Below are 9223 nucleotides of genomic sequence, written 5' to 3'. Positions count from 1 at the left end.
AGAGAGAGAGAGAGAAACATCGATTGGTTGCCTCCCGCACACACCCTGACTGGGGCCGGCGATTGAACCTGCAACCAAGGTACATGCCCTTGACCAGAATCGAACCCGAGATCCTTTGGTCTGCAGGCCGACGCTCTAACCACTGACCCACCAGCCAGGGCTGGAAAAAGAAATTCCCCACAGAAAAAACGAGAGGGTAACGCCTCACAGGGAGTGGTTACGTGTGAAGTTCGGCCCCTTGTCCGCCAACAGGCTGGGGTGAGCACAGAAGTCACAGCAGACTCCCCGGGGAACGGGACCGGGAGAAGGAGACGCCGCAGGAGACGCAGGAGAGAATGCCCCGCAGCAGGCGACAGGGTCAGGTCGAGCTCCAGTCCCAGGCGACACTTAACCCGCGTCACCTCCTGCTCACGCAGCCTCTCAGCTGCTCAGCCCAGGGAGCCCGCACCCTCTCCTCCTTCCTTGTCCTCAAGCCGCAGGAGAGTCTACTCTGGATCTTTCCCTCTGACATACACATACAGAAAGGAAGTCTCATATAACATTGTTTTACGTTTTATGGTTCTCAATTTCACAATCCAATAGTTCTATTTGCTTTCCAAGTAAAGTTTTTTTTAGCCATCTCCAGTCCTCATGGCATTAAGTAGATTATAAATCTTAAGAAATACGGTTTTTATGGTGTCTTGATTTTTTAAATATCAGAATTATAACACTTAGACTTATCCTCACTTGTCTTCTGATTGGCCCCACTCCCCTCCCTTTCACACCCCCAGGCATGGCGGCCAACGCCAGCAGGCTGGAGGGACCCCGCCGAGCCCTAATGAACGCGCCGAGTCTCCAAGGGGAACTCAAGGGCAGGCGTCCACCTCCCCATCTGTGGGGGCCTTTTAGGCCCAAAGCAATTGAGTGATTCTCAGTTCAGAGCCCTCTCCAGTCATCTCAAAGGACATAAAAAATGCTCAGCTATCAAAGCCAAATGAAAATAAACTTGTTTTTAATTTTTAACACGTGTGTGCGTGTGTGGGGGGGGGGCGCGTCAGGAAGTCTTAGAGGGAAGGAAGGCAAAGGCTCATCTCAGGGTGGAGCCAGCTGTGGCTAGGGGGTGGCTGTGAGTGCGACCACCTGCACTCGGACCCAGCCCAGCTTCTCTGTCTCTGTCTCTGTCTCTCTCTCTCTCTGTCTCTCCCTCTCTGTCTCTCTCTCTCTCTGTCTCTCTCTCTCTCTGTCTCTGTCTCTCTCCCTCTGTCTCTCTTGTCTCCCTCTGTCTCCCTCTGTCTCTCTGTCTCTCTCTGTCTCTCCGTCTCTGTCTCTCTCTCTCTCTGTCTCTCTCTCTCTGTCTCCCTCTGTCTCTCTGTCTCTCTGTCTCTCTCCCTCTGTCTCTCTGTCTCTCTCCCTCTGTCTCTCTTGTCTCCCTCTGTCTCTCTCTCTCTCTCTCTCTCCCCCACCCCCGTCTCTCTCTCTCTGTCTCTCTCGCTCCTCTCTCCCAGCAGCTGTGTGCCCTGAGGCAAGTCACTTCTTATTCTTAAGCCTCGGTGCTGTCATGTGCAAACGGGGAAACGGTGGGAGTCATTGCTGTGCAGGTTACATGGGGCTGCGGCTACGAGTTCACAGTGGCGCCTGACCCACAGGCTTAGCAGAGTGAACGGCTTTCACTCCTGAAAGAGGCAGGGGTCAAAGGTCTCTCGCAGGCGGGCTTCCTCCCATCGGCCGTAGCCTGTTGCGGTGTCAGTCGGGAACTTGGAGTCCTGCCCCCACAGACGCCCACGCCCACGGTTATGTGGGTAGTTCGCTGCCCTCCGCCCAAGGAGATTCCCGGGTGGCTGCCTCTCTCCGTGGTCCTGAACCTCCTCCCGGGTGCGCTCCTCCCTCCCCGGGGGAGGGGGCGGTAAACACGAGTGCGCTGAGGATTAATTTGTCAGACTCCCTTGCTGGCGCCTGAAGTGACATTTGTGCCGTGACCTGTCGAGGCCTTGTGACTTTCCAGAAATGGGTTTGGGTAATGACTTGTCATTATGAGTAATTAGCATTTGGGGGATCTGAGAAGACCTGTTTCTTTTCTTTTTCAAGCTTTGGAAACTTGCTTACCCTTTGGCTCTCCTCCTGAGGGTGCACTTGGTTAAGGGCGAGGTGAGAGCATGGTTATCCCTCTGTTCATCCTTCACCCCCCGGAAAGGAATGAGCACCACATTTCTAGACGCATTCCAGGCCAGACCAGCTTCCCTTCGAACACTTCCCGGTGAAGCCCGCAATTAGAAGTTGGCATTTGGAGGCAAAGAGGAGCTGCAGCTTTCATTTAGTGTTCAGTGTGTTTGATCACACACCAGAGGGCCCGCGCGTGCCTGCTGCCCCGAGATGCTGATTTACAAGATGTTGGAAACGGAATGATCTGAGATGTTTACGTGTTCAGTCCTCTCCTTTTGTAGATGAAAACTCAAGCGCCCCCAAAAGATGAAGTGACGGTGTTTTAATCCACAATTCATCGTGTGGACATGGAGCGAGGGGACCTTTAAATTCTCCCCAGACAGCCCAGCCGGGTGTAGCTCAGCGGTTGAGCGTCCACCCAGGAACCAAGAAGTCACCGGTTCGATTCCCGGTCAGGGCATATGCCCAGGTTGCGGGCTCGATCCCCAGTGGGGGGCGTGCAGGAGGCAGCCAATCAATGATTCTCTCTCATCATTGATGTTTCTATCTCTCTCTCCCTCTCCCTTCCTCTCTGAAATCAATAAAAATATATTTTAAAAAAATAATAAATTCTCCCCAAACACCTGACCTCCGGAGCAGAGGGTTTTAAGACTCGGTGCTTGTAGGGGTTTTGTGAGCTCACAGCAGTGTTGCTGATATTTGTTCTGTTCAGGCAGATTCTGGCATGTTCACCCTGGATCGCCGCGGGTGGACACAGGAAGCACCGTGTCTGTGCTGTGGGGGCTGCGCTGCGTTGGGGTCCAGCTCTAACACGTGCTTTGGGCCAAGGTGAGACTTGGGGAACTCCTTGGGTCCGGTTGCCTTCTCTGTAAAACCGGGTTAGGGGTGCCTGCCTGCCCAGAGGATTGTTACAATCACCAAAGGAAATAATACAAACACATTTTCAGCTAGTTATAAAACATCAGCTCTAAGAAAGCAGAGGTTTTTGTCTGACGGTTACGGCCGAGTCCCCAGAACCTGGGACGCCGCCAGCTCACGGCAGGCCCTTGGACAGACATAGATGAATGGCTTCTGGTGACTCAGCAAACTAGAGACAAGGCACAGCGCGTTCAGGTGTGACCTGGCCACGTGACGGAGCGCCCTGGCCCTCCCCTCTCCTCCAGAGCGTGGGCAGGATAACCTACGCTCGAAGGTGTGCAGCTGCTGAGAGGTAATACATTTCAAGTTCTCGACCTTGGTCGACAGTCGAGGACAGTTACGTTATTGGCCGGAAGCTTAGAAGCCGAAGGCAGCATTGCCCATGGCTACAGACAGATATGGTGGTGAAGGCCTGGGGCGGGGGGACCGGGTGGTGGAGGGCAAGGGGGAACAAGGGGAACCTCTGTGACCCCCTCAGCAGAAAGATTAGAAAAAACCCGAAGGGAGAAGAAGCATAGAAAGCGCACGACTGCATTCTGGAATCTTCAACGTTTCTGTGACCGGATGAGGCAATGACATACCTTCCAGAAAGAAGAGCACGTGTGCACGCATTATTTGTAAAGTTTTGGTGGAGTCTCAGAGTTCATCTCAAGCTACCTGTGGGCCTGTAGTCACTGCCTTTTAAAGTCATGATTGAAAAAATAGTACTTGACTGGGGGGAAATGCTAACAAGACAGGAAAGGACAAAGGCTGAAGCGACAAACGAACCGCCCGCACTGCCTAGAAAGAGCCCACAGCACTCCGCTGTGTGAGTGCCAATGTGGCGTAAGGAGAGAAGTCGGTAAACGTACGTGCTTTATAGGAAACAAAGATGTTTTCATTTAATTTTGCATTAATTTAATAGAAGGAAAAGAAACGGATGCAAAATGGAAGGAATTTTTGCCCTGCCGGTGTTGCCCAGTGCTTGAGGGTCGCCTTACGAACCAGGAGGTCACGGTTCGATTCCTGGTCAGGGCACACGCCCAGGTTGTGGGTTTGATCCCCAGTGCGGGGTGTGCAGGAGGCAGCCAATCAGTGATTCTCTCTTATTGACGTTTCTATCCCTCTCTTTCTTTCCCTTCCTCTCTCTGAAATCAATAAAAACACTTAAAAAATCGAAGAAATTTTCAAGCTTGTATTAATGCTTTTATGACAGCTATTGTTAATTCCCAAGAGATTCATTAATTTCCAAGGGATTCTTCTACAGTCAAGGAAGTATAAGCCCTTTAAGAGTTAACTCTATTGCTCACTCTATTTCCATCTTAGAGGTGACTTTTGGTTCCTACTGTGGTGGATGAGTTGCTGATCTTGTGTATGCCTTTCCTCCCTCCTCCCCTCGCCACTCCGTTTTGTTGGCTTTTCATTGATCAGGATGCTGTACGTTTGTGTTCTGTGCTGGAACCGTGGTCCCCTCAGGAACGTAATGTTTGTTCTGTGCTCATGAATTCTTGCCGGTTTTCTATAGTGTTTATTCTATTTTATCACAAGTCAGGTTTTATTGGGGGATGATAGATTGGGGTGTCAGATTGTAGACACTGTTTTTTCAAGTGGTCTTGAGGGTGCAGAATGTTAACCCAAAGTATTGGGGCCACTGGACATTGGGACGTTGGGATGTCACCTGAGCCAGTGACGGAGGGATGCAGGCCAAGGGCTGGCGCGCAGGCCTGCTGGGCCACCTCCCGGGCGGTTACCAGCTCCCGGGGAGGCCCTCCCTTCGCCCCCGGCCTCGGCCTGCTCCCAAGTCCCGGGGCAAAGGCCGTGCTTCACGGCCACTGAGGAGCCTGCGTGTCCCCTCTAGGCTGGCTCAGGGTCCGAGGGAGGCAGATCTCTCCTCTTTTCTGCAAATGCTGACAAGATACTTAAAACGAGGCGGAGTGACCCGGTGTGGGGGTCACAGCACCCAGGGGCACGCTCCAGGGAAGCGCCTGAGGATCCCAGGACGAATTCGGCAAACCGCTTCCCAGGGGTCGTCCTGGCTGCGTGCTGGGTCCTCCTCGCTCTGCAGGATCGCAGCTGGGACCCCCACATCCGATGGGCTGTGTCCATGCAGCGCGGCTGAAGGAGCAGCACGCAGCCTCACGTTGATCCAGAGAAATGGGGAGGGTGTCCCTGTTGGTCTCAGCAACAAGCAAAAGTCCAGCCTGTGATGAGGGCTCAGCCTTGTACAGACGGTGCCTTAGCAAGATGGTCTACAGGTCAGGCGTGGGGTTTCCTCTGCTAAACTGAGGGCGGGAGGGAGAGGAAGGGGGAGGGGGAGGGGGAGAAGAAAGGGAGGGGGAGGGAGGGAGGGGGGAAAGGGAGGGGGAGTGGGAGGGGAGAAGAGAGAGAGGGAGGAAGAGGGAGAGGGGGGAAGAGATAGAGAAAGGGGAGGAGAGAGAGGGAGGGGAAAAAGGGAGGGGGAGTGGGAGGGGAGAAGAGAGAGAGGGAGGAGGAGAGAGGGAGAGGGAGAGAAAGGGAGGGAGAGGGAGAGGGAGAAAGAGACAGAGAAAGGGGGGAACAGAGAGAGGGAGGGGAGGGAGAGGGAGGAGGAGGGAGAGGACGGGAAGAGGGAGGGGTAGGGGTAGGGGAGGGAGGGAACATCTCCCTCAGCCACGTCCAGGTTCTTGAACACAGGAGCTCGTGCTGGGGAATTAGAGGAATTCCGATTAAGCCCTTCCATTTTGATTTCTCATTAGATCCTTAGGATATCTGCGGGAAATTAAATGGAGCCGGGGACCTCCAGCCGGGGACTTATCTGATTTCGTGTTGTGAAAGAGACTTATTATCTTGTCAGGAATAATTTGAGAGTCCAAATAAGAGCAATTGAATCAGCAGAATTCAGGCCTCCAGATAACTATCATTCTTACTACCGACCGCAGCATTTAAACCGCTGAACCTGCGTTTCCAGGTGCAGCTCCGGAAACCAGTCCTTCCCACAGCCCTCCCCCAGCTCCCAGGGCGCCAGGTCATCCCCACAGCCCTCCCCCAGCTCCCAGGGCGCCAGGTCCTCCCCACAGCCCTCCCCTAGCTCCCAGGTCCTCCCCACAGCCCTCCCCTAGCTCCCAGGTCCTCCCCACAGCCCTCCCCTAGCTCCCAGGGCGCCAGGTCCTTCCCACAGCCCTCCCCTAGCTCCCAGGTCCTTCCCACAGCCCTCCCCTAGCTCCCAGGTCCTTCCCACGGCCCTCCCCTAGCTCCCAGGTCTTTCCCACGGCCCTCCCCTAGCTCCCAGGTCCTCCCCATGGCCCTCCCCTAGCTCCCAGGTCCTCCCCACGGCCCTCCCCTAGCTCCCAGGTCCTTCCCACAGCCCTCCCCTAGCTCCCAGGTCCTCCCCACGGCCCTCCCCTAGCTCCCAGGGCGCCAGGTCCTCCCCACGGCCCTCCCCTAGCTCCCAGGTCCTCCCCACAGCCCTCCCCTAGCTCCCAGGTCCTCCCCACGGCCCTCCCCGAGCTCCCAGGTCCTCCCCACAGCCCTCCCCTAGCTCCCAGGTCCTTCCCACAGCCCTCCCCTAGCTCCCAGGGCGCCAGGTCCTTCCCACGGCCCTCCCCTAGCTCCCAGGTCCTCCCCACGGCCCTCCCCTAGCTCCCAGGTCCTCCCCACAGCCCTCCCCTAGCTCCCAGGTCCTCCCCACAGCCCTCTTCTAGCTCCCAGGTCCTCCCCACGGTCCTCCCCTAGCTCCCAGGTCCTCCCCACGGCCCTCCCCTAGCTACGAGGTCCTTCCCACAGCCCTCCCCTCGCTCCCAGGTCCTCCCCACAGCCCTCCCCTAGCTCCCAGGGCGCCAGGTCCTTCCCACAGCCCTCTCCTAGCTCCCAGGTCCTACCCACGGCCCTCCCCCAGCTCCCAGGTCCTCCCCACGGCCCTCCCCTAGCTCCCAGGTCCTCCCCACGGCCCTCCCCCAGCTCCCAGGTCCTCCCCACAGCCCTCCCCTAGCGTCCAGGGTGCCAGGTCTCGGGGCTCAGACCAGATGCCAGGGGGGAGCGTCCTTGCTACCTCGTGGAAGAAACTGGTCTGAACCTGTTGAGCATGGCTCTTACTGTGGAGCCTGCGGTGACCGGGGACAACGGGCACACTGGGGCAGTGTCCCAGCATCCCATCCCACTGTCCTTACACCCCCCCGCCCCGCCTTCCAGGCAGTGGATCCCAGGGAGGAGCCTGCACTGTGGAGTAAGGCTGAGGGTGAGAGCTCCCTGGAGAAGCTGAGAGCCTGAGTCACAGAGTTCAGTGGCCCCGACGGGCAGGAGGCCGCCTGGTGCACTGAGGGGGACGCGGCGCGGCGCCGGGAGAGGGGGGCGTCTGGAGAGGACTGTGGGGCAGAGCAGAGGTGTTTAGAGAAAACAGGTGCGGCCTTTGGCACCTCCCCCCACGGCCTTCTGGAACTAGGACCTTGTGGATGTGGGCCTCATCGCCCGGCATTGGGACGGGGTCGGATCTGGAACGTGTGGGGCTGAGCCCCGAGTCGGGTGGACATGGCACGAGGGGTGGGCTGTGCGCGGGGTCCGCCACACCCCACCCCGTCTCCATCTGCCCCGCGTCCTGCACGGAGCGAGCTCAGAGGGTTCATCCCGTCCCCTCCTGTGCCCTCTCCTTCCTCGGGGACGTCCGTGCCCCTGAGCTGTTTCCTTCCTTCACGCTTATTCCAGGGGTGCACAGCCCCCGCCGGCTCACCGTGCCCTGTACGATGTCGTCCCTGTAAGCCCAGCTCCTGGGTCCTTACCCCATCCCTCTGCACGGGGAAGGGAAAGCGGGTCTCCTTCCCCAGCCCCTTGCACAGAGCGACACGGCTAGAGACACAGATGGTGCCGTGACTCGGAGGAGGCGCTGGCTGAGCTGTGTGGCGCTGGCGCGCCGCCGTGGGGTGCGGTGCGGGAGGGACATGAGAGAGACATTGAAGAGATTGAGTTCCTGGGACCCTGTGATTGACGGGATGTGAGCTCGGAGAGGAATGACAGCTGACTCATAAATTAGTGGCTGAGAGAGACGTGCGTGGCAGTGCATTACCGAGGCTGCCGAGACTGGAGTTGAAGCAGTTTCGGTAGAAACTACTCACCTAATGCTGGACCTAATTCCGCTGAGGGCAGGTTTACAGGACCCACGTGGACATGGGGGACGCCCGTTGAACACCTGAGTGTGGAGTGGGGTTCAGCGGAGAGGCAGGGCTGGATGTTCGGAAGTCCATCGTATGGAGCCGCTGGTAACGCCTTGGAAAGCTGCTAGTTGCTTAGGGCGCGTGCAGGGAGGGAGAGAAAGGGTTCCAGGCAAATCGGAGAGAGAAACTGGGAGCGGAGCCCTGCACAGGGGTGGGGGGGAGGACCCAGAAGCGAGGGTGCCCCAGGGCCCGGGTGCGGGCAGCTCGGAGCTGGCACCGGAGTTAGCAACAGGGAGGCCAGAGGACTCGCAGGAGGAGGCCGGCTTGGAGCGCTCTGGGCACGAGTAGGAGGCGAGGGAGCGGAGGGGACGCATGCGACAGCCCGCGGGCGCTGCTCACCAGCCAAATGCCAGCACATCTCAGCACAGCGGGGGGTGGAGGCCGCCCGCACCGCTCCCTCTGGGCCCTGTGTCCATCCTCCGGAGCCTCCGGTCCTTCAGGACGCCCACCCCCGCGCTCCACGGGAGGGAGGAACGCAGCCGTGAAAATGTGATTGAGACTCCAGCCGCGGAATCTGCAGCGAGGCCGGGCCAGGGGGCGGCAGCTGGGAAGGAGGTGGCCGCGGAGAGGCCCGGCTGTTGGCTGTTTCCGTCCTGCTGGGAGCTGCTGGGAGAGAGCCAGGGCCAGGGGAGGGTCTGGGGGAGACAGAGAGCAGGCCCGGGTGCAGGAGCGGCATCGGCCTGGCTCAGGGGCAGGGTCACCCGTTCCAGCAGGAAGGAAGGTCAAGTTTCTGGCACCCGGAGGCCGGTGCGGGGATTCTGTGCACCTGGCTTATTGGGGGAGTGTGTGAAGAAGAGGCGAGGGGGTGTGGGACGCAAGATCCTGCAGGGCAAAGCCGGGTGGATGTGGCTCCAGAGGCAGCCTCCGCAGGACCCTCTGTGAGGGAGGCCTGGGCTGCCCTGTCCCCGCCTCAGGCTGCCCTCGGGGGAGCGGCGAGGTGCATGACCTCCCCAGCATCTCTGGGCGAGGCAGCAGCCAGGATCCAGGGCAGGCTTCCCGGAAGG

General features: G+C 58.3%; 1 long non-coding RNA gene across 1 annotated transcript; it reads right to left on the bottom strand.

Annotated features, from left to right (window-relative positions):
• Positions 1-5558: 5558 nt before the first annotated feature.
• Positions 5559-8662, bottom strand: LOC308235794. The gene is made up of 3 exons (XR_013959214.1): positions 8559-8662; positions 8121-8290; positions 5559-5718 (listed from the first exon to the last, which is right to left on the bottom strand). It is a non-coding gene; the product is annotated as an uncharacterized lncRNA (long non-coding RNA).
• Between the last annotated feature and the right edge of the window lie 561 nt (positions 8663-9223).

This window comes from Plecotus auritus, assembly GCF_963455305.1.
Source record: "Plecotus auritus genome assembly, chromosome: 10".
Taxonomy (NCBI): domain Eukaryota; kingdom Metazoa; phylum Chordata; class Mammalia; order Chiroptera; family Vespertilionidae; genus Plecotus; species Plecotus auritus.
The sequence above is the reverse complement of the archived record's forward strand: the minus strand, read 5'-3'. Positions and strand labels throughout refer to the sequence as shown.